At 62.1% G+C, this 19,867-nt stretch overlaps 1 long non-coding RNA gene across 2 annotated transcripts in view; it reads left to right on the top strand.

Annotated features, from left to right (window-relative positions):
• Positions 1 to 13,012: 13,012 nt before the first annotated feature.
• Positions 13,013 to 19,867, top strand: part of LOC145534302 (uncharacterized) — a 29,710-nt gene continuing 22,855 nt past the window's right edge. The window contains exon 1 of one of the 2 annotated variants that reach the window (XR_014074443.1): positions 13,013 to 13,763. This is a non-coding gene — a long non-coding RNA (uncharacterized LOC145534302). Of the gene's footprint in view, positions 13,821 to 19,867 lie in introns of both variants that reach the window. The other variant, XR_014074444.1, reaches the window with a different exon arrangement.

Raw genomic sequence — 19,867 nt, 5'->3', positions numbered from 1 at the left:
GGGGGTTGGGGGGCGGGGTGGGGAGAAAAAAGAAGACACCTTTCAAGTGAAAGGAGGGAGCGTAAAGGTCACTGAACCCTCTGACAGCGGCCTTCCATTTTCCAGACCAGTGACACGTTCCCCCAAGTCGCCCGGTTCCAGAAAACGCTTTTCGGAAACAGAATCCTCGGGGCCCGCGAACTCCTGAGGAATCCTCGGATGAGCTTCCGGGCCAGGCTATACCGTAGGCAGCGTGCTTCCCCTGAAGCCAAAGCCACGGGCTCCAGAGGGCCGCGTCCAAGAAGCTGATCTCGTACGGAACCCGGTGTCTTCTTCTCTAGGACACTCCTAGAAGCAGCAAGAGTGCCAGTTTGTGAGACTCGAAGGTGAAGCCGGCACGACGTAAACCCAGCGATGTGTGCGGTCAGAGGCCCATCTAGATTCGAGCTCCAGTTCTGGAGGGGAGCAGTGGGGACAGGAGGGTGGCCTGCGAGTCCGCCGTCCCGTCCCCACTCCTCCTGTGAACATCCGCCCCGTGGAAGGTGTCGAGGAACCTCATGACCTGACCTGCGGGGTGAACCGTCGCCAAAGACAAAGAATTCCTCCAGCCAGGCGTTGTCCGCAGCCACGAACCCCTTCCCTCCGTCGCCCGGCCTTTCAGAATGCCACGTGGAACCCTCTCGAGACGTGTGGGGCTTGGAGGTATGGGCCCCCGAATTCTCCTCGCCCGGCCCTGCAAGAAACCATTCCGTGCCTGCCCCACATGAAGACTTCTCGGGCTTTTCGGTGGACCGGGCCTCCCAGGGTGCCCCTGCACCCGGCACCCTGCGACACCCCGAGAGATCCCACGGAGAAACGTCTCCGGCCACTCGCGCGGCACCTGCCTCGCTGGCGGGCGCCCCTTCCAACCTCCCCAGAGATACGTGAGCACGGACGCTTCTTCCCCATCTGGGTCCCCTCACAGGCTCTGTGAGTTCCTGCGGTTCCGCACGCCCTCGACTTGGCTGTGGTTCGGGGCTCTGTTCTGTTCTGTGTTTGCTCTCCGGCCCACGTGATCTCTCTGGCTAGGGCACCCAGGAAAAGCGAAAAGAAATCGAGTCCGTGTGAGTACTATTCAGGCATCAAGTGGGGATACCTACCAACGACCTCTAACGTGGATCCACCAAGATGGCGGCCGTGTGGGGTTCAGGAGGATCATTTTGCGTTTTCTGGGGGCGCTGTTTGCTCTCAATGATTTCACGTGCCTTTGGGGCATGGCTCACGGAGATGGACGTGAAGCAGCAGGGCAGCCACATCTGGCGTCTCGGCCTAGCTAGGGCGGCTCCACGAGTGACCTCTCGGAACCGGGGCTGAGACCGCCATCCCTCCCCGGGCCCCCCTCGGTGGCTGGGTATGGGGGGGAGGAGGGGGAGGTTTCGGAGGGGAGACGGGAGATCTGGGCTTGTGGTTGGGGGCGCGCGGGGCCACACGTGTCATGTCATGATATTCCTGTAACGCTCCAACGAGATACGTATTATTCTCTATTCTGCAGATTGCTATCTGTATCTGAATGGAAATGTATTAGACTCTTGAAATCTGAGCCTTGACGAGGGGTGCGCCCTGTACGTCTCGGGCTACAGGCAGCATACGGAAACTGAAGATATCAGGAATCACGTATAAAGGTTCAAGTCAAAGAAACGGACCTAGTTCAGGGGCAGACTTAGTCTTCCTCGCTGCAGCCTCAAGGTAAATGCTGGGGGTACCCAGTCTATTCTTGGGAAGATACAGTGTTTATCTTAACTGTTGCCAGCAGCGCAGCTTCTCCTCTACCGGAGTTGAAATTGAGATTTAGTTCTTGCAGCTAGTAGTTCTTTTTCAGAACATCTATCGGGAAGGATCTGAATAGCTTGTCATGTCCCTGAAAATATACTAGACAACATTTGGTTCAGCTCTCGTACCCAGAGACTGGGGAAATTAAGGTGGCACTAGAAATCGCACCTTTGCGTTATATAGTATCTTTCCTGGAAAACAGGGTGCTCTTAAACTCTAATTGTATCAAACAGTAGCAGGGATAAGAAGTGCACGATCCACAAGTTTCAGTAAAGCCGGCTCTCCCGCGCCTTAACATTGTATACATTGTTAACAAAAGTTTAGAACTGGACACTCGATGGCAACAAAGAGGCATCCTGTTTGGCGTTTCTTTGGACTGCAGCCGGGAGAGGAGCAGAGCCGACTTGTTCAGTCCCCGGTCCCGCTACTCCTAGGCCTTTCCTCACACTTGACCTTGGATGCTCTGGGGCAGGTTGTGTCTGCCACAAGCACTCGATGTGTCCGGAAGCACTGAATCCTCTGTTCGTTGACTTTGTTCCCAGGACTGTCTCAGGAGGTGACGATGTTTTCCCATGGGGGAATCTGTGTCAGAGGCTTGCCAACCATACTTTCCACGTGGTTCATGAAAAGCTCACCCGTCACCGGTCACCTGTCGACTCACCATCCGTACGAGAGTCAGCACCAACACGCCCGGCAGAGCTGAGCGTCAAGAAGGGGTTGCGTGGAAAGAGATTTGTGTGCTTGGTCCTGGTCCTGGTTATAGACAGAAAGTATCAAGGGGGAATAACTCCCAGAATAAGTAGGCTTGCCTGGAATGCGAAATAGTGAGAAGAGGCCTCGCGCTTGGAGGATGGGTCAGAGCTCTAGCCACGGGAGAGTGAAAAGGAAAGGCCCGGGAAAGGGCCGTGGGGCAGGGGACGGTCTGAGCCCAGCACCAGCGGTGAAGAACGAGGAGGCACCTTGAAAGAACGTGCTGTTCGGAGGTTTGTGGTAAGAGCACACCGGTGCTGCTAAAGATGAGGCTTGTGGAACCCAGATGGTGAAGAGGAGCCAGAAACAGGCCAGGAAGGATGAGAATCCTGTGTACTGAGGACCTGCACTTCACCAAGCCCACAGCAAAGGGTGCTGTCTAGATTCAAACCCAGTCACTTGCGCAAACGCCCCTCAGCCACCTCCTCATCTACAAGGCCGACAGATACTCGGTGCGTGAGGTGCGTGTACAGTCTAGGTGGACGGCACTCACATTATCGGGCAACCACACAGCTACTACGTGCTTTGAAAGAACCAACAGTGAGCTGATAGCTTTTTCTGGATCTGCCTATAAGCAAAGATACCGCTCGCTGCATACTGTGGATCTCGACTCCTGTCTCACGTCTCCATGAAGCCATCAGAAAAGTCCTGTTCGTGCTCCCTCTCAGGCCAGGAATGACACTTAAAGTGTAACGTGCTCACGAAGTCCTCAGAGATTCATGGATTTGAATCGAGAAATTCCACCTGGTCCTTTCGCTCCCGATCCACTCCTGCTCTCACCACTACTACCACACGAGCGAGTTCACCTGAATTAGCTCGCACACGTGGGGATGGAGTTAGCTTTCGGCACACGGATATTTAGAAATTCCATGGCAGTATGCCAGGTATTCACATTATGTATCAGATATTCGCCTAATTTGATAATAAGAGAGCTCATGCCTCAGGCATAACTTCAGGCAGATTTCCCCTCCAACAGAAACAGCTCAGATGGGCTGGCAGCCCGAGAAAACGAGCAACTGCCACTGACAGACTGAGACACCTATGGGCTCCCTCCATGGGGAGACCTTCTGCCAAGGCTTCTCCCTCAAGGGCCGTGACCCAGCCTGCGGGCATCAGCTGAGGAGAAGGGGAGGTGGGTGCCCCGGAAACCAGCCGCGCTCGAGTCAGTCTCCCAGGAGCTCTCATTCCAGCTCTGGACACTCACTCCCGGGCCTGGGTTCTCACTCCCGCTTTCAGATGGATCCCAGGCCCTTCTTCAGAGAAGTTCCTCCAGATGAGTCCCCAGCCACCAGTGGGCCTCATTCGACCTTGCTGGACCTCCCTCCCCTTCTGAAGCTAGGTTCCGTCTCTCTCTTCACAAAACTTTAAGTCCAAAATAGATTGTTAACAATGACTTGCCATTTCCTTTTGTTCTCACCACTATTCTGACTACTTGCATTTAATTCTGCTCACCTTTGGATTGCTTATGACACTCCAGGCCACTGAAAAAAGAGAGTGTCCATTCTGAGCTCAAAGATTCTCAGGCGGCATTTGGGCCTCACTTTACCTCTGCTGGAGACCTAGGAAGGTGGCAGGTGACCGGGACCTGCCAAGAGCAGAGCAGAAGCTGTGCCCCTGAGCAGTGGTGCCTGGCTCTCTCTCATTGGTCGCAGAGGGTCTGCAAGATTCGAGGGGGTTCTTGACGGCCCCACCATGCTGGCGAGCCGTGTCGTCTCATCTCATCGGGAATCTGACCCCTCATCAGCAAGCGTAGCCATGTGCCCGCACCCTGAGTCTCTAAACCCTTCCCAGACCATCGCTCGGCCCGCCTTCTCCTCTCGGGCAGAATGAACCTGGGCTTCTCTCCTGGGACAGGTCCTTCTGTGTCATGGGATGTCCTCTTTACTCCTATTGCCGGCAATAGGAGTATTGATGGGCTGCTCATAGGTCAGAGACTCCTCATTCGTATTACCCAGAGGCTTTTCTTCAGTCAGTAAATTTTGTTCCTTTGACCTTAAAGGGATTGCCTTTGAAGACTATCATTTCTGACCTAGTCGCAAACCGTCTCTTTTGAGGAACTTCCTTAGGGTTCCAGGGATTAAGACAGTTTGCTTCCATTGCAAAGGGCACAGATTCATTCCTCGATTGCAGGATCTAGATCTCCTATGCCTCACACTGTAGCCAAAAAGGTATATTTTAAATATAAAAGGGCCAAGCATAAACCTACTACTTTCCCTTTCCATTATTATGATAATAATCTAATTCTCTTCAAGGCAACACAAATGTTTCTTACTAACTAGAAGGATCATGTCGCGGAAATTATAAAGAGAAAAACAGGGAATTACTTCATGATATCTCACTACATCCGTCTCTGATCCGACGTAGGAAAAATCAAGGAAGTCCACGTAAAGTATCATCTTTAAATAGAGCTCTCCGCTTTGAGAGAATAGAACTAAACTCATTAAAACTAAGTTTTCCAGTATGTGGCTGCTTTGAAATCTTGCATCCAACCAACAATTCTGGAACCTATGATAATTCAGAATTGAGTAACCGATGACACAAACACTCTATTAGTCAGGGGGACGTTTTGGATCGCCTGAGTTCTACGTTCTCAATGTTATCAAGCCAGACACAATCTTCACGGTTTTTCATAGATCTTGTAATATCTTTTTTAAAATTTCAACTTTTTTGAGGTATAATTGACATATAAAATTGCAAGAAATTGAAATATAACTGTGGTGATTTCATGTGTTTACGATGTGAAAGGATTCCTCATCCAGTTAATTCATATCACCTCACATATTTCACCTTCTTTTTTTTTTCTTCCCTCCATCTTTCCTACTTAGATTTTATCTTCATAAGATTTCATTTATACAAAACATGTCAAAAAGATTGCCGTGTTTTACATGAGATCCTCAGACTCTATTCATCTTATAGCTGAATATTTGTTCCCTTTTACCAACCTCTCCCCATAGCCCTAGTAACCACTTTTCTACTCTCTGTATGAGTTTTACTTTTTCCGGGATGCAATATCAGAGCCAGTCCTGAAATTTCCTCCAATTACAATTCTTCTCTCAGAGTCATCAGTCCATTTTGTGTTCTCTTTCATGTTTTACAATATTACTCCTAGGCGTCTCGGCCTAGCTAGGGCGGTTTCACAAGTGACCTCTCAGAACCGCGGCTGAGACCTCCATCCCTCCCCGGGCCCCCCTCGGTGGCTGGGCGCTGGGGTGGTGGGGGGTGGGGAGAGGAGTCGGGGGAGCTGGTCTAGGGGTTGGGGGCGGGTGAGGGCCAGGGGACCGTCCCCGGTGGTCCCGCTGAGACGTGAAGGCAGGTTCTGTCCCGCTGAGAACTTCCTGCCTTCGGGCGTGTGAGAGGAGCAGATTTCTCTCCAATCCAAGGCCATGCATCATTTTTGGCCTGTTCAACAAGGCTAGACAAGCACGTATTTGTGTGTCTATCTTGGCTTGTTTTCTGACGGAGGCCAAAGACCTCTTCAGGCGTGTCCAAAGGATCTGCCAGGGTGGGAGGGTGCAGGTCAATCCATGTGTCAAGAGAGCCAGAGAATCTGTCACAGCTGTGACTCAGGCCTTTTTCAGAAACAGGCCAACTTTGATGATTCCCCTGGACAGGAATCACCGCAGAAGTTTCCTTGAAGGGATCGAGTTGCAGGAGTCGGGGGCGTGGCCCCGCCGCCGCCAGAGGGCTTCCTCAGCCAGGCAAGGCCGGCCGCTGGCCGGGGCTATTGTCTGTGGGCCCCACCCCCACCGCCACCCTCCACCCTCCCCTCCCCCTCCCCCTTCCCCTTCCCCTCCCCCTCCCCCTCCCCCTCCCGCTCCCCCTGCAGGGCCCCTCGTGGGATAGCTTCATTCAAATGCAGAACGCTTTCCAGTCAAGGAAGAGCCTTTGGACTTTGCCTCGATTGAATGGTGATCCGCCCCGACCCCACCCCCATTTCTCCACCTTGAGGCTGCCCCTTCAGCACCGCGCGGAGGAATGGGCCTGGGGGGGGGGGGAGGGAGGCTGAGGGACAAACTCGCCTTGGGTCAGGCCAAAGGAGTCTCCTCCTTTTCGTAACCCAGGAAACCCCGCTAATGCATGTGAGGATCACGGACGTGCGTCGAAGCAGCCATCATCTCTTGACATCTTCCTCCGTGGGAGGCGTTTTTCCTTCCTGCCTGCCTTCAGAGAGACAGAAAAGGAGGGAGGGGCAGAGCGTTCCGCTGGCGCTGGCCGGTTCTTAAGTCACTTGAATCCAAAACACTCCATAGGGCACGGAGGGGTGCGTGCGTGGGGTGGGGTGGGGGCGGCGGCCTACTCCGGACCCCAGGCGTTCCCTCCTCTGACACTTGCCTGGAACCCATGAAAAGCTGAGCTGGTGACTGTGTGTGTGTGTGAATGCGTGCATGTGCGCGTGTCCGTGAGAGAAGGCACGTGTGCGTGAGAGAAAAAGAGAAAAAGGAAGGAGAGAAAGAAAGAGAGAGAGAGAAAGAAAGAGAAGGAAAGAAAGAGAGAGAGAGAGACAGAGAGAGAAAGAAAGAAAGGAAGACAGACAGACAGAGAGGGAGGGAGGGAGGGAGGGGGAGAGAGAGAGAGAGAGAGAAAGAAAGAATGAAAGAAAGAAAGAAAAAGAAAAGAAAATCCAGAATGAAAGGAGGAAGGAACGAGGGAAGGAGGGAGGGACCAAATAGGTTAGTTAGTACGGGCCTCCCTGTCATGGAAAAGAGTCTCTGAGCACAGATCCTCCGTTCAGTGAACCAGTTCTCATATCTCCTCTCAGGAGGCTGTGATGTCGATGGACGGGTTTGGGAAAGCAGGCCTGGGGTGCAAGCAATCAGGTATTTCCTCAGAGGCACTTGTAGGGAAACCAAGGAAACACACAGGTTCATCCCTGGAGCGGATTCGAAACCAGTCGGTGCAGGGGGAGTCAGTCAAGGAGATTTCTAGATGTCAGGGTCGGGTCCTGGAGCGGGTTGCCATGCCCTTCTCCAGGAGACCTTCCTGGCCCGGGGATGGAACCCGGGTCTCCTGCATCGCAGGCAGACTCTTGACCGTGTGAGCCACCAAGGAAGCTCTGTCGGAAATGTTCACCGAGTCCTCTTGTTGTAGCCACGCGTTCTGGGAAACAAACTCACTCAGAAGGACCATGCAGGTAGTGGAGTGCAGTTTCTTACACCAGCGGGCCCAAGGCAGAGTCTTCTCTTAGCCAAGGACCCCAACCAGCATTCGTGAAAATCTTTTATACCTCAGGGGTATGTGTCTGAACCCACCACCCCAAATTCCTTGAGACTTACCTAAACAAAGGAAGGGTAAAGACAATCCCGATAACCCCATCATTCATGTGTTATAAGACGAGATACACAGTGGACATTTATTCACAGGCCTGTGGTCATATCCTGATACACATAATGGAACTGATGGCTTTGTTCTGTGACAGAGATAATTAGCATATTCTTTTAGGCCACGGAGAGTCCAAGTACAAGCCCCAAAGGCTGTTTTATCCGGGTGTGTGTGTGTGTGTGTGTGTGTGTGTGTGTGCGCGCGCGCGCACGCGCGGGCAGGCGCCTGCGTGTGTGTGTGTGCGTGTCCGGTTTTCCATTGGTATGCCCCTTCTATAGACACCGGGCACAAAGTTCAGAGTCCATTGGGAGGGTGACCGTGCGTGTAGCCTCATGTTCGCAGCCTGGCCTAAGATGGAGTCCAGCTCTGTCTGTTTCCTCCTTCACTCTAGCTTCCATCTGCAGAGCTTCAGGCACAGGGCCTTTTGAGTTCTCCGTCAGAAGGGCAAGAGATGGTGGCAAATGTCCCCCCAGAGAGGGTTGTCCCCTCTGACAGAGCTTCCGATATCGGAGGCAACTCAGAAAACTTCAGGATCCAGTCCCACTTTCGGGGGAAGCACCACAGGCAAAGGACCAAACACACGTGGCCCAGGAATCTCCCATCCAGAAGTGGATATCCCCGTTTCACAGAAACATCCTCTGGGCCCCTAAGGAACGTATGGAAATCACTCTCTCGCCAAGGAGAGAAGAATCCTCACTGAGAGTTTCTGAAGTCTGGAAGGACCAGGTAGAGAGAAAAAGAGAAACGATTCTATTCCGCTGACAGGGGCATTATTGTTTGAAGCGACCAAGTGGATGTCCGTCTTTTCCAATTCCCATTTTAAACATTGTGTCCTTTCCGGTCCTTTGTGGTCTCTTTGGATCTGGAAAGCAACAGAGTTAACGGTAAGGTCCTTTTTTTTTTTTTTTTTTTTTTATGATTATGATTATTTTCCCCCCCTGCCTGTCTGCCTGTCCCTCCCCCTCTTCTCTCTGTCTCTCGCGCTTTTCACTCAGGTTAGGGAATTCACAACAACAACAACAAAAGTAGTGAGAAATCTGTATTTCTGCAGGTCAGGAAGCAACAGGTAAGAACTAGACATGGAACACAACAGGCTGGTTCCAAATAGGGTAAGGAGTCCATCAAGGCTCTCTATCATCACCCTGCTTATTTAACTTACATGCCGAGTACAGCATCACGAGACACGCTGGGCTGGATGAAGCACAAGCTGGAATCAAAATGGCTGGGAGAAATAGCAATCCCCTCAGATATGCAGATGACACCACCCTTATGGCAGAAATGAAGTATAGAGTGGGTTTACAAAGTCGTGCTCGTTTCGGGTTTTCAGATTCTTTTCCCTCAGAGGTGAATCCAAAGTAGGAAGCCTACATTTCCTGTGCTGCCTGGTAGGTGCTTGTGGATTGTATGATGTACATGTCGTATGTGTACACGTTCAACCCGACCTCCTAAGTGGACCGTCCTGCCCCTCCCCGCCCCAACGTATTTTCGTCAAGAAGTCAGGCATCCATTTGAGCATCCTACTCCTCAGGTCATCCGATCCCATGGAAGAAGTCAATCCTCCCGTTTTTCCATCGGTCCTCTACACGTCGCCTGATGATGATGGGGGGTGACCGGAAGACTGACAGTTCTGAAGAATTTTGCAAGAGATTCGGTGAAGGCTCCTAGGATTTGCTCAGTGAAGTGGGTGGCGTGTCAACCACTAGGGACCGTGGAAGGTATGCCCCAAGTGGCAAACAGCGTTACCTTCCACAGAGAAAGCTCTACCTAGCATACCAAGGATGCTTGACCACGCACCCGCCCCGCCCCCCCCCAGGTGACAGGCGTGACGGGTCAGACTGTAGAAATCTTCCTGTCAAGGGTGTATTAACAGGCAGAGGCACCTTAGAGGCACCCTGTCCTGTGAAGCTGGAGGTGGGGAGGAAGGGGCAGAGGGACGATGAAGAAGGGAAGGAGAAAGTGAGGGACAGGGACACCACACAGTGTGTGTGGGGGGCGTGTCTGTGCCGTGTGTGGGTTCCACGTGGGTGTGTGCGCCTGTGGGTGCGGGTGTGAGGGGAGGCGGGCAGAGGCAGAGGCAGGGAGACACACAGCCAGGTCAAGGATAACATAATGTGTGTGGGGGGAGGGGCGGGGGTGGGTGGGTGCGTGCGTGCGTGGTGTGTGCGTGGGGGGGGGTGGCGCACAGGACCGTGTGTGAAGGAGGGCAGTGTGTGGGGGGCAAGTGTGTGTGTGGGGGGGTGTCTGTGCTGTGTGCGGGTGCCACGTGGTTGTTAAGCGGGGGGTGGGGGGGAGGGGCGGGCAGAGAGACACACCCGGGCCAAGGACAACGTACTGTGTGGCGGAGCGGGCGGGGGGTGGGTGGGAGTGTGGGTGCGGGGTGTGTGCGTGTGTGCGGTGCCCCATAGGACCGTGGGGGGGGGCAGTGTGTGTGTGGGGGTGTGGGTCTGTGCTGTGTGCAGATCCCACGTAAGTGTGAGTGAGGGGAGGGGCAGAGGTAGAGGCAGAGGGACACAGCCAGGCCAAGGACAACATAGTTTGGGGGAGGGTCGGGGTGGGGGGTGCGAGTGTGCGTGCGGGGTGTGTGCGTGTGTGCGATGGCGCCTAGGACTGTGCGGGGGGGCGGGCAGTGTGTGGGGGGTGGTGTGTCTGTGCTGTGTGCGGGTGCCACGTGGGTGTGTGCGCCTGTGGGTGCGGGTGTGGGGGAGGGGAGCGGGCAGTGACAGCGGCAGAGAGAGACAGCCAGGCCAAGGACAACGTAGTGTGTGGGGGAGCGGGCGGGGGGTGGGAGTGTGGGTGTGGGGTGTGTGCGTGTGTGCGGTGGCCCATAGGACCGTGGGGGGGCAGTGTGTGTGTGGGGGGGTGTCTGTGCTGTGTGCAGGTCCCACGGAGGTGTGAGTGGGGGGAGGGGCAGAGGCAGAGAGACACAGCCAGGCCAAGGACAACATAGTGGGGGGGGGGCGGGGGGGTGGGAGTGTGCGTGCGGGGTGTGTGCGCGTGTGCGATGGCGCATAGGACCGTGTGTGGGGTGTTGCGTGTGTGCGACGGCACATAGGACCGTGTGTGGGGTGTTGTGTCTGTGCTGTGTGGGAATGCCACGGGGGTGTGTCCGGGTGTGTGGGGGGGCGGGCAGTGACAGAGGCAGAGAGAGACAGCCAGGCCAAGGACAACGTAGTGTGTGTGGGCGGGGTCGGGGTGCGGGGTGGGAGTGTGCGTGCAGGGTGTGTGCGGAGGCGCCTAGGACCGTGCGGGGGGGCGGGCAGTGTGTGGGGGGTGGTGTGTCTGTGCTGTGTGCGGGTGCCACGTGGGTGTGTGCGCCTGTGGGTGCGGGTGTGGGGGAGGGGAGCGGGCAGTGACAGCGGCAGAGAGAGACAGCCAGGCCAAGGACAACGTAGTGTGTGGGGGAGGGGGCGGGGGGGAGTGTGGGTGCGGGGTGTGTGCGGTGGCCCATAGGACCGTGGGGGGGGCAGTGTGTGTGTGTGGGGGGGTGTCTGTGCTGTGTGCAGGTCCCACGGAGGGGTGAGTGGGGGGAGGGGCAGAGGCAGAGGCAAAGAGACACAGCCAGGCCAAGGACAACATAGTGTGGGGGGGGCGGGGCGGGGGGTGGGAGTGTGCGTGCGGGGTGTGTGCGTGTGTGCGATGGCACCTAGGACCGTGTGTGTAGGGGGGCAGTGTGGGGGGATATTGTGTCTGTGCTGTGTGCGAATGCCACGGGGGTGTGTGCGCCTGTGGGTGCGGGTGTGGGAGGGGCGGGCAGTGACAGAGGCAGAGAGAGACAGCCAGGCCAAGGACAACGTAGTGTGGGTGGGCGGGTTCGGGGTGCGGGGTGGGGAGTGTGCGTGCGGGGTGTGTGCGTGTGTGCGGAGGCGCCTAGGACCGCGCGGGGGGGGGCAGTGTGTGTGTAGGGGGGGGTGTCTCTGCTGTGTGCGGGTGCCACGTGGGTGTGAGGGGGGCGGCGGGCAGAGAGACACACAGCCAGGCCAAGGACAACATAGTGTGTGGAGGGGGAGGGGCGGGGGTGGGTGGGGGGTGTGTCTGTGCTGTGTGCGGGTGCCACGTGGTTGTTAAGGGGGGGGCGGGCAGAGAGACACACAGCCAGGCCAAGGACAACATAGTGTGTGGGGGAGGGGCGGGGGGGTGAGAAGCAGTGTGGGTGCCGGGTGTGTGCGTGGGTGCGGTGGCCCATAGGACCGTGTGGGGGAGGGCAGTGTGTGTGGGGGGTGTGTGTCTGTGCTGTGTGCAGGTCCCACGTAGTTGTGAGTGGGGGGAGGGGCAGAGGCAGAGGCAGAGGCAGAGAGACACACAGCCAGGCCAAGGACAACATAGTGGGGCGGGGTGGGGGGGGTGGGAGTGTGCGTGCGGGGTGTGTGCCTGTGTGCGGTGGCGCATAGGGCCGTGTGTGTAGGGGGCCAGTGTCGGGGTGGTGGTGTGTCTGTGCGCCACGTGGGTGTGGGGGGGGGCCGGCAGAGAGACAGAGCCAGTCCAAGGACAACGCTGTGTGTGTGTGTGAGTGGGTGTGCAGGGTGTGGCCGGCGTGTGTGCGGGTGCTGCGTAGGGCCGTGCGGGAGTGCGTGCGCTGTGTGTGTACGCGTTGGGGGCGTGGGCAGCGTGTGTAGGTGGTGCGGGCAGAGACAGAAAGACACAGTCAGCAAAGGACAACGTGCACAGATATTCTTCTGAATATTTGCTTGTGTTTTCTGAGCTCATCACCTCCGGGATCAAGCTCACTCCCGTGCAACGGGAGTCTGCCCCCCTCACCTCAGCCACCACCGGCCAGCACTTGTCTTGGGCAGACAAGGGAGTGTTCCGATTTGGCCGGCGCGGGGGGGGGGGGGGTGGGGTGGCGGAGGAGTGGGGTGGGTGCGCAGGGTTTCGTTGTCACGAGGCGAACTTTGACCCTTGTGTTCTGCCCCTGAACCTCACTGGAGAGACTGGACCCGCGTGACCTGTCACGTCTTGGTTTCAACATCCTTGGCGGGAGAACTAAGATTCCCCCATGCGAAGTGATCAGGCCAGAGAGAAGGAAGTCGATTCCCTTGGGATCCAATGCCCGTTTTCTCGAATCCAGTTAAGTTTCGTCAAGATTTCCCACCCAAACCGAAAAGCCGAAGTGGCTACCTATCCCCGCCCCCTTGACCTCTGTCCCAAGGTGCCCCTCCCACACCGCCTCCTTCCACAGCCTCAAGGCATTCAAGAGTTAGCCGGCCCGGGCCGGCTCCATCCGTGGTCGCCCCGCCCCAAGACCCTCTGAAAAAGCGCCCGACAGGCAGGTGGCGCCCGACCCCCAACCAGCTATCCAGTGAGCCAGCCCCAGCATAGGAGCTTAGTGGGCGACCGACGGGGACTCGTTGCCAGACGGAGCCCATCCTAGTTCGCGTTTCTCCGCTCAGTCAACGGCGCAGACAGGAGAACGGGATCCGCCCACACTTCTCGAGAACGTCCCTGGGCGAGGGATGACGGACGCACGGACGGACGGGACGGGAAGGATTCTTGACTCCCCACCCACGGAGCAGCGGAATGCACTCCCATCCGAGGGGGATCGCAGGCCCACGTCAGACGGTGTGAGCACACGCCCCAGAACAACAACTCGCCAGCATCCCCGTCCGTGTCCCCGTCACCATCTTTGGGCACGCCAGGAGAAAGCCCTTTTGTGACCCGGACGACGGCTCTTTCGGCAAAAGCAACGTTGAGCAACGGCACAAATGAAGAGACTTGGATTTGAAACGACGCGTTCATATAGCAGCGCCTCAAAAGCAAAAGCACGCACTCGTCCCTCACATAACCGCAACCAACAAACCCGACGCACCTGAAAAAGAAAAAGCAAACGGAAGAGAACGGGTCGATCTGGCGGCTCGGTCGCCGAGACCAGATCAACCCCGGAAGGCAGGGCGAGCCGAGAGCCCACTCGGGTGAGGTCGAGCGGGATCAACACGGCAGCTCGGCGGCAGAGGTCGCGAGTGGGAGAGGTCCGTCCGGGTGCTCGACCCGCGGGCGCTGGCCGCTCTGCGGCCCAGTGAGGGAAGGAGGGGGGGAGGGGCGGAGACCCTGACAACTGGGCGACGCGCGCGCGCTGGCGGCTCGGCTGGCGAGGTCGCGAGTGGGAGAGGCCCGGCCGGCAGGTGGACCCGCGGGCACCGACAGCTCGGCGGCAGAGTGAGGAAAGTGGGGGGAGGGGCAGACAGCCTGACAACCGGGCGACGGGCGCGCGCTGGCGGCTCGGCGGGCGAGGTCGCGAGTGGGAGAGGCCCGGCCGACAGCTGGACACGCGGGCACCGCCAGCTCGGCGGCAGAGTGAGGGAAGGAGGGAGGAGGGGCGGAGTCCCTGCCAGGCGGGCGACGCGCGCGCGCCGGCGGCTGGGCGCCATAGGTCGCGAGTGCGAGAGGCCCGGCCGACAGGTGGACACGCGGGCACCGCCAGCTCGGCGGCAGAGTGAGGGAAGGGGGGGGAGGGGCAGACACCCTGACAACCGGGCGACGGGCGCGTGCTGGCGGCTCGGCGGGCGAGGTCGCGAGTGGGAGAGGCCCGGCCGACAGCTGGACCCGCGGGCACCGCCAGCTCGGCGGCAGAGTGAGGGAAGGAGGGAGGAGGGGCGGAGTCCCTGCCAGGCGGGCGACGCGCGCGCGCTGGCGGCTCGGCGGCAGAGGTCGCGAGTGCGAGAGGCCCGGCCGACAGGTGGACACGCGGGCACCGCCAGCTCGGCGGCAGAGTGAGGGAAGGAGGGAGGAGGGGCGGAGTCCCTGCCAGGCGGGCGACGCGCGCGCGCTGGCGGCTCGGCGGCAGAGGTCGCGAGTGCGAGAGGCCCGGCCGACAGGTGGACACGCGGGCACCGCCAGCTCGGCGGCAGAGTGAGGGAAGGGGGGGAGGGGCAGACAGCCTGACAACCGGGCGACGGGCGCGCGCTGGCGCCTCGGCTGGCGAGGTCGCGAGTGGGAGAGGCCCTGCCCGCAGGTGGACACGCGGGCACCCGCAGCTCGTCGAGAGTTAGGGAAGGGGGGAAGTTAGGGAAGGGGGGGAGGGGATAGAACCCCGTCGGGCTCGTCGACCCGCGGCTCCTGGCGGCTCTGCGGCCGAGTTAGGGGAGGAGTGGGGGAGGGGCAGACAGCCTGACAGCCGGGCGACGGGCGCGCGCTGGCGGCTCGGCGGGCGAGGTCGCGATTGGGAGAGGCCCCGCCCGCAGGTGGACACGCCGGCACCCGCAGCTCGTCGAGAGTTAGGGAAGGGGGGGAGTTAGGGAAGGGGGGGAGGGGATAGAACCCCTTCGGACTCGTCGACCCGCGGCTCCTGGCGGCTCTGCGGCCGAGTTAGGGGAGGAGGGGGGGAGGGGCAGACAGCCTGACAGCCGGGCGACGGGCGCGCGCTGCCGGCTCGGCGGGCGAGGTCGCGAGTGGGAGAGGCCCTGCCCGCAGGTGGACCCGCGGGCACCCGCAGCTCGTCGACAGGGTTAGGGAAGGGGGGGAGGGGATAGAGCCCCGTCGGGCTCGTCGACCCGCGGCTCCTGGCGGCTCTGCGGCCGAGTTAGGGAAGGGGGGGAGGGGCAGACTCCCTGCCAGGCGGGCGACGCGCGCGCGCTGGCGGCTGGGCGCCATAGGTCGCGAGTGCGAGAGGCCCGGCCGACAGGTGGATACGCGGGCACCGCCAGCTCGGCGGCAGAGTGAGGGAAGGGGGGGAGGGGCAGACACCCTGACAACCGGGCGACGGGCGCGTGCTGGCGGCTCGGCGGGCGAGGTCGCCAGTGGGAGAGGCCCGGCCGACAGCTGGACCCGCGGGCACCGCCAGCTCGGCGACAGAGTGAGGGAAGGAGGGAGGAGGGGCGGAGTCCCTGCCAGGCGGGCGACGCGCGCGCGCTGGCGGCTCGGCGGCAGAGGTCGCGAGTGCGAGAGGCCCGGCCGACAGGTGGACACGCGGGCACCGCCAGCTCGGCGCAGAGTGAGGAAAGGGGGGAGGAGGGGCAGACACCCTGACAGCCGGGAGACGGGCTCGCGCTGGCGGCTCGGCGGGCGAGGTCGCGAGTGGGAGAGGCCCTGCCGGCAGGTGGACACGCGGGCACCCGCAGTTCGTCGACAGGGTGAGGGAAGGGGGGGAGGGGATAGAGCCCCGTCGGGCTCGTCGACCCGCGGCTCCTGGCGGCTCTGCGGCCGAGTTAGGGGAGGAGTGGGGGAGGGGCAGACAGCCTGACAGCCGGGCGACGGGCGCGCGCTGCCGTCTCGGCGGGCGAGGTCGCGAGTGGGAGGGGCCCTGCCCGCAGGTGGACCCGCGGGCACCCGCAGCTCGTCGTCAGGGTTAGGGAAGGGGGGGAGTTAGGGAAGGGGGGGAGGGGCTAGAACCCCGTCGCGCTGGTCGACCCGCGGCTCCTGGCGGCTCTGCGGCCGAGTTAGGGGAGGAGTGGGGGAGGGGCAGACAGCCTGACAGCCGGGCGACGGGCGCGCGCTGCCGTCTCCGCGGGCGAGGTCGCGAGTGGGAGGGGCCCTGCCCGCAGGTGGACCCGCGGGCACCCGCAGCTCGTCGTCAGGGTTAGGGAAGGGGGGGAGTTAGGGAAGGGGGGGAGGGGCTAGAACCCCGTCGCGCTGGTCGACCCGCGGCTCCTGGCGGCTCTGCGGCCGAGTTAGGGGAGGAGTGGGGGAGGGGCAGACAGCCTGACAGCCGGGCGACGGGCGCGCGCTGCTGTCTCGGCGGCAGAGGTCGCGAGTGCGAGAGGCCCGGCCGACAGGTGGACCCTCGGGCACCCGCAGCTCGTCGACAGGGTTAGGGAAGGGGGGGAGTTAGGGAAGGGGGGGAGGGGCTAGAACCCCGTCGGGCTCGTCGACCCGCGGCTCCTGGCGGCTCTGCGGCCGAGTTAGGGAAGGGGGGGGAGGGGCAGACTCCCTGCCAGGCGGGCGACGCGCGCGCGCCGGCGGCTGGGCGCCATAGTTCGCGAGTGCGAGAGGCCCGGCCGACAGGTGGACACGCGGGCACCGCCAGCTCGGCGGCAGAGTGAGGGAAGGGGGGGAGGGGCAGACACCCTGACAACCGGGCGACGGGCGCGTGCTGGCGGCTCGGCGGGCGAGGTCGCGAGTGGGAGAGGCCCGGCCGACAGCTGGACCCGCGGGCACCGCCAGCTCGGCGGCAGAGTGAGGGAAGGAGAGAGGAGGGGCGGAGTCCCTGCCAGGCGGGCGACGCGCGCGCGCTGGCGGCTGGGCGCCATAGGTCGCGAGTGCGAGAGGCCCGGCCGACAGGTGGACACGCGGGCACCGCCAGCTCGGCGGCAGAGTGAGGGAAGGAGGGAGGAGGGGCGGAGTCCCTGCCAGGCGGGCGACGCGCGCGCGCTGGCGGCTCGGCGGCAGAGGTCGCGAGTGCGAGAGGCCCGGCCGACAGGTGGACACGCGGGCACCGCCAGCTCGGCGGCAGAGTGAGGGAAGGGGGGGAGGGGCAGACAGCCTGACAACCGGGCGACGGGCGCGCGCTGGCGCCTCGGCTGGCGAGGTCGCGAGTGGGAGAGGCCCTGCCCGCAGGTGGACACGCGGGCACCCGCAGCTCGTCGAGAGTTAGGGAAGGGGGGGGAGTTAGGGAAGGGGGGGAGGGGATAGAACCCCGTCGGGCTCGTCGACCCGCGGCTCCTGGCGGCTCTGCGGCCGAGTTAGGGGAGGAGGGGGGGAGGGGCAGACAGCCTGACAGCCGGGCGACGGGCGCGCGCTGCCGTCTCGGCGGGCGAGGTCGCGAGTGGGAGGGGCCCTGCCCGCAGGTGGACCCGCGGGCACCCGCAGCTCGTCGACAGGGTTAGGGAAGGGGGGGAGTTAGGGAAGGGGGGGAGGGGCTAGAACCCCGTCGGGCTCGTCGACCCGCGGCTCCAAGCGGCTCTGCGGCCGAGTTAGGGGAGGAGGGGGGGAGGGGCAGACAGCCTGACAGCCGGGCGACGGGCGCGCGCTGCCGGCTCGGCGGGCGAGGTCGCGAGTGGGAGAGGCCCTGCCCGCAGGTGGACCCGCGGGCACCCGCAGCTCGTCGACAGGGTTAGGGAAGGGGGGGAGGGGATAGAGCCCCGTCGGGCTCGTCGACCCGCGGCTCCTGGCGGCTCTGCGGCCGAGTTAGGGAAGGGGGGGGAGGGGCAGACTCCCTGCCAGGCGGGCGACGCGCGCGCGCCGGCGGCTGGGCGCCAAAGTTCGCGAGTGCGAGAGGCCCGGCCGACAGGTGGACACGCGGGCACCGCCAGCTCGGCGGCAGAGTGAGGGAAGGGGGGGAGGGGCAGACACCCTGACAACCGGGCGACGGGCGCGTGCTGGCGGCTCGGCGGGCGAGGTCGCGAGTGGGAGAGGCCCTGCCGACAGCTGGACCCGCGGGCACCGCCAGCTCGGCGACAGAGTGAGGGAAGGAGGGAGGAGGGGCGGAGTCCCTGCCAGGCGGGCGACGCGCGCGCGCTGGCGGCTCGGCGGCAGAGGTCGCGAGTGCGAGAGGCCCGGCCGACAGGTGGACACGCGGGCACCGCCAGCTCGGCGCAGAGTGAGGAAAGGGGGGAGGAGGGGCAGACACCCTGACAGCCGGGAGACGGGCTCGCGCTGGCGGCTCGGCGGGCGAGGTCGCGAGTGGGAGAGGCCCTGCCGGCAGGTGGACACGCGGGCACCCGCAGCTCGTCGTCAGGGTTAGGGAAGGGGGGGAGTTAGGGAAGGGGGGGAGGGGCTAGAACCCCGTCGCGCTGGTCGACCCGCGGCTCCTGGCGGCTCTGCGGCCGAGTTAGGGGAGGAGTGGGGGAGGGGCAGACAGCCTGACAGCCGGGCGACGGGCGCGCGCTGCTGTCTCGGCGGCAGAGGTCGCGAGTGCGAGAGGCCCGGCCGACAGGTGGACCCTCGGGCACCCGCAGCTCGTCGACAGGGTTAGGGAAGGGGGGGAGTTAGGGAAGGGGGGGAGGGGCTAGAACCCCGTCGGGCTCGTCGACCCGCGGCTCCTGGCGGCTCTGCGGCCGAGTTAGGGAAGGGGGGGGAGGGGCAGACTCCCTGCCAGGCGGGCGACGCGCGCGCGCCGGCGGCTGGGCGCCATAGTTCGCGAGTGCGAGAGGCCCGGCCGACAGGTGGACACGCGGGCACCGCCAGCTCGGCGGCAGAGTGAGGGAAGGGGGGGAGGGGCAGACACCCTGACAACCGGGCGACGGGCGCGTGCTGGCGGCTCGGCGGGCGAGGTCGCGAGTGGGAGAGGCCCGGCCGACAGCTGGACCCGCGGGCACCGCCAGCTCGGCGGCAGAGTGAGGGAAGGAGAGAGGAGGGGCGGAGTCCCTGCCAGGCGGGCGACGCGCGCGCGCTGGCGGCTGGGCGCCATAGGTCGCGAGTGCGAGAGGCCCGGCCGACAGGTGGACACGCGGGCACCGCCAGCTCGGCGGCAGAGTGAGGGAAGGAGGGAGGAGGGGCGGAGTCCCTGCCAGGCGGGCGACGCGCGCGCGCTGGCGGCTCGGCGGCAGAGGTCGCGAGTGCGAGAGGCCCGGCCGACAGGTGGACACGCGGGCACCGCCAGCTCGGCGGCAGAGTGAGGGAAGGGGGGGAGGGGCAGACAGCCTGACAACCGGGCGACGGGCGCGCGCTGGCGCCTCGGCTGGCGAGGTCGCGAGTGGGAGAGGCCCTGCCCGCAGGTGGACACGCGGGCACCCGCAGCTCGTCGAGAGTTAGGGAAGGGGGGGGAGTTAGGGAAGGGGGGGAGGGGATAGAACCCCGTCGGGCTCGTCGACCCGCGGCTCCTGGCGGCTCTGCGGCCGAGTTAGGGGAGGAGGGGGGGAGGGGCAGACAGCCTGACAGCCGGGCGACGGGCGCGCGCTGCCGTCTCGGCGGGCGAGGTCGCGAGTGGGAGGGGCCCTGCCCGCAGGTGGACCCGCGGGCACCCGCAGCTCGTCGACAGGGTTAGGGAAGGGGGGGAGTTAGGGAAGGGGGGGAGGGGCTAGAACCCCGTCGGGCTCGTCGACCCGCGGCTCCAAGCGGCTCTGCGGCCGAGTTAGGGGAGGAGGGGGGGAGGGGCAGACAGCCTGACAGCCGGGCGACGGGCGCGCGCTGCCGGCTCGGC

This window comes from Giraffa tippelskirchi, chromosome 14, assembly GCF_054371585.1.
Source record: "Giraffa tippelskirchi isolate mGirTip1 chromosome 14, T2T-mGirTip1v1.2.pri, whole genome shotgun sequence".
Lineage (NCBI taxonomy): Eukaryota > Metazoa > Chordata > Mammalia > Artiodactyla > Giraffidae > Giraffa > Giraffa tippelskirchi.
This window is presented reverse-complemented; position numbering and strand designations above follow the sequence as displayed.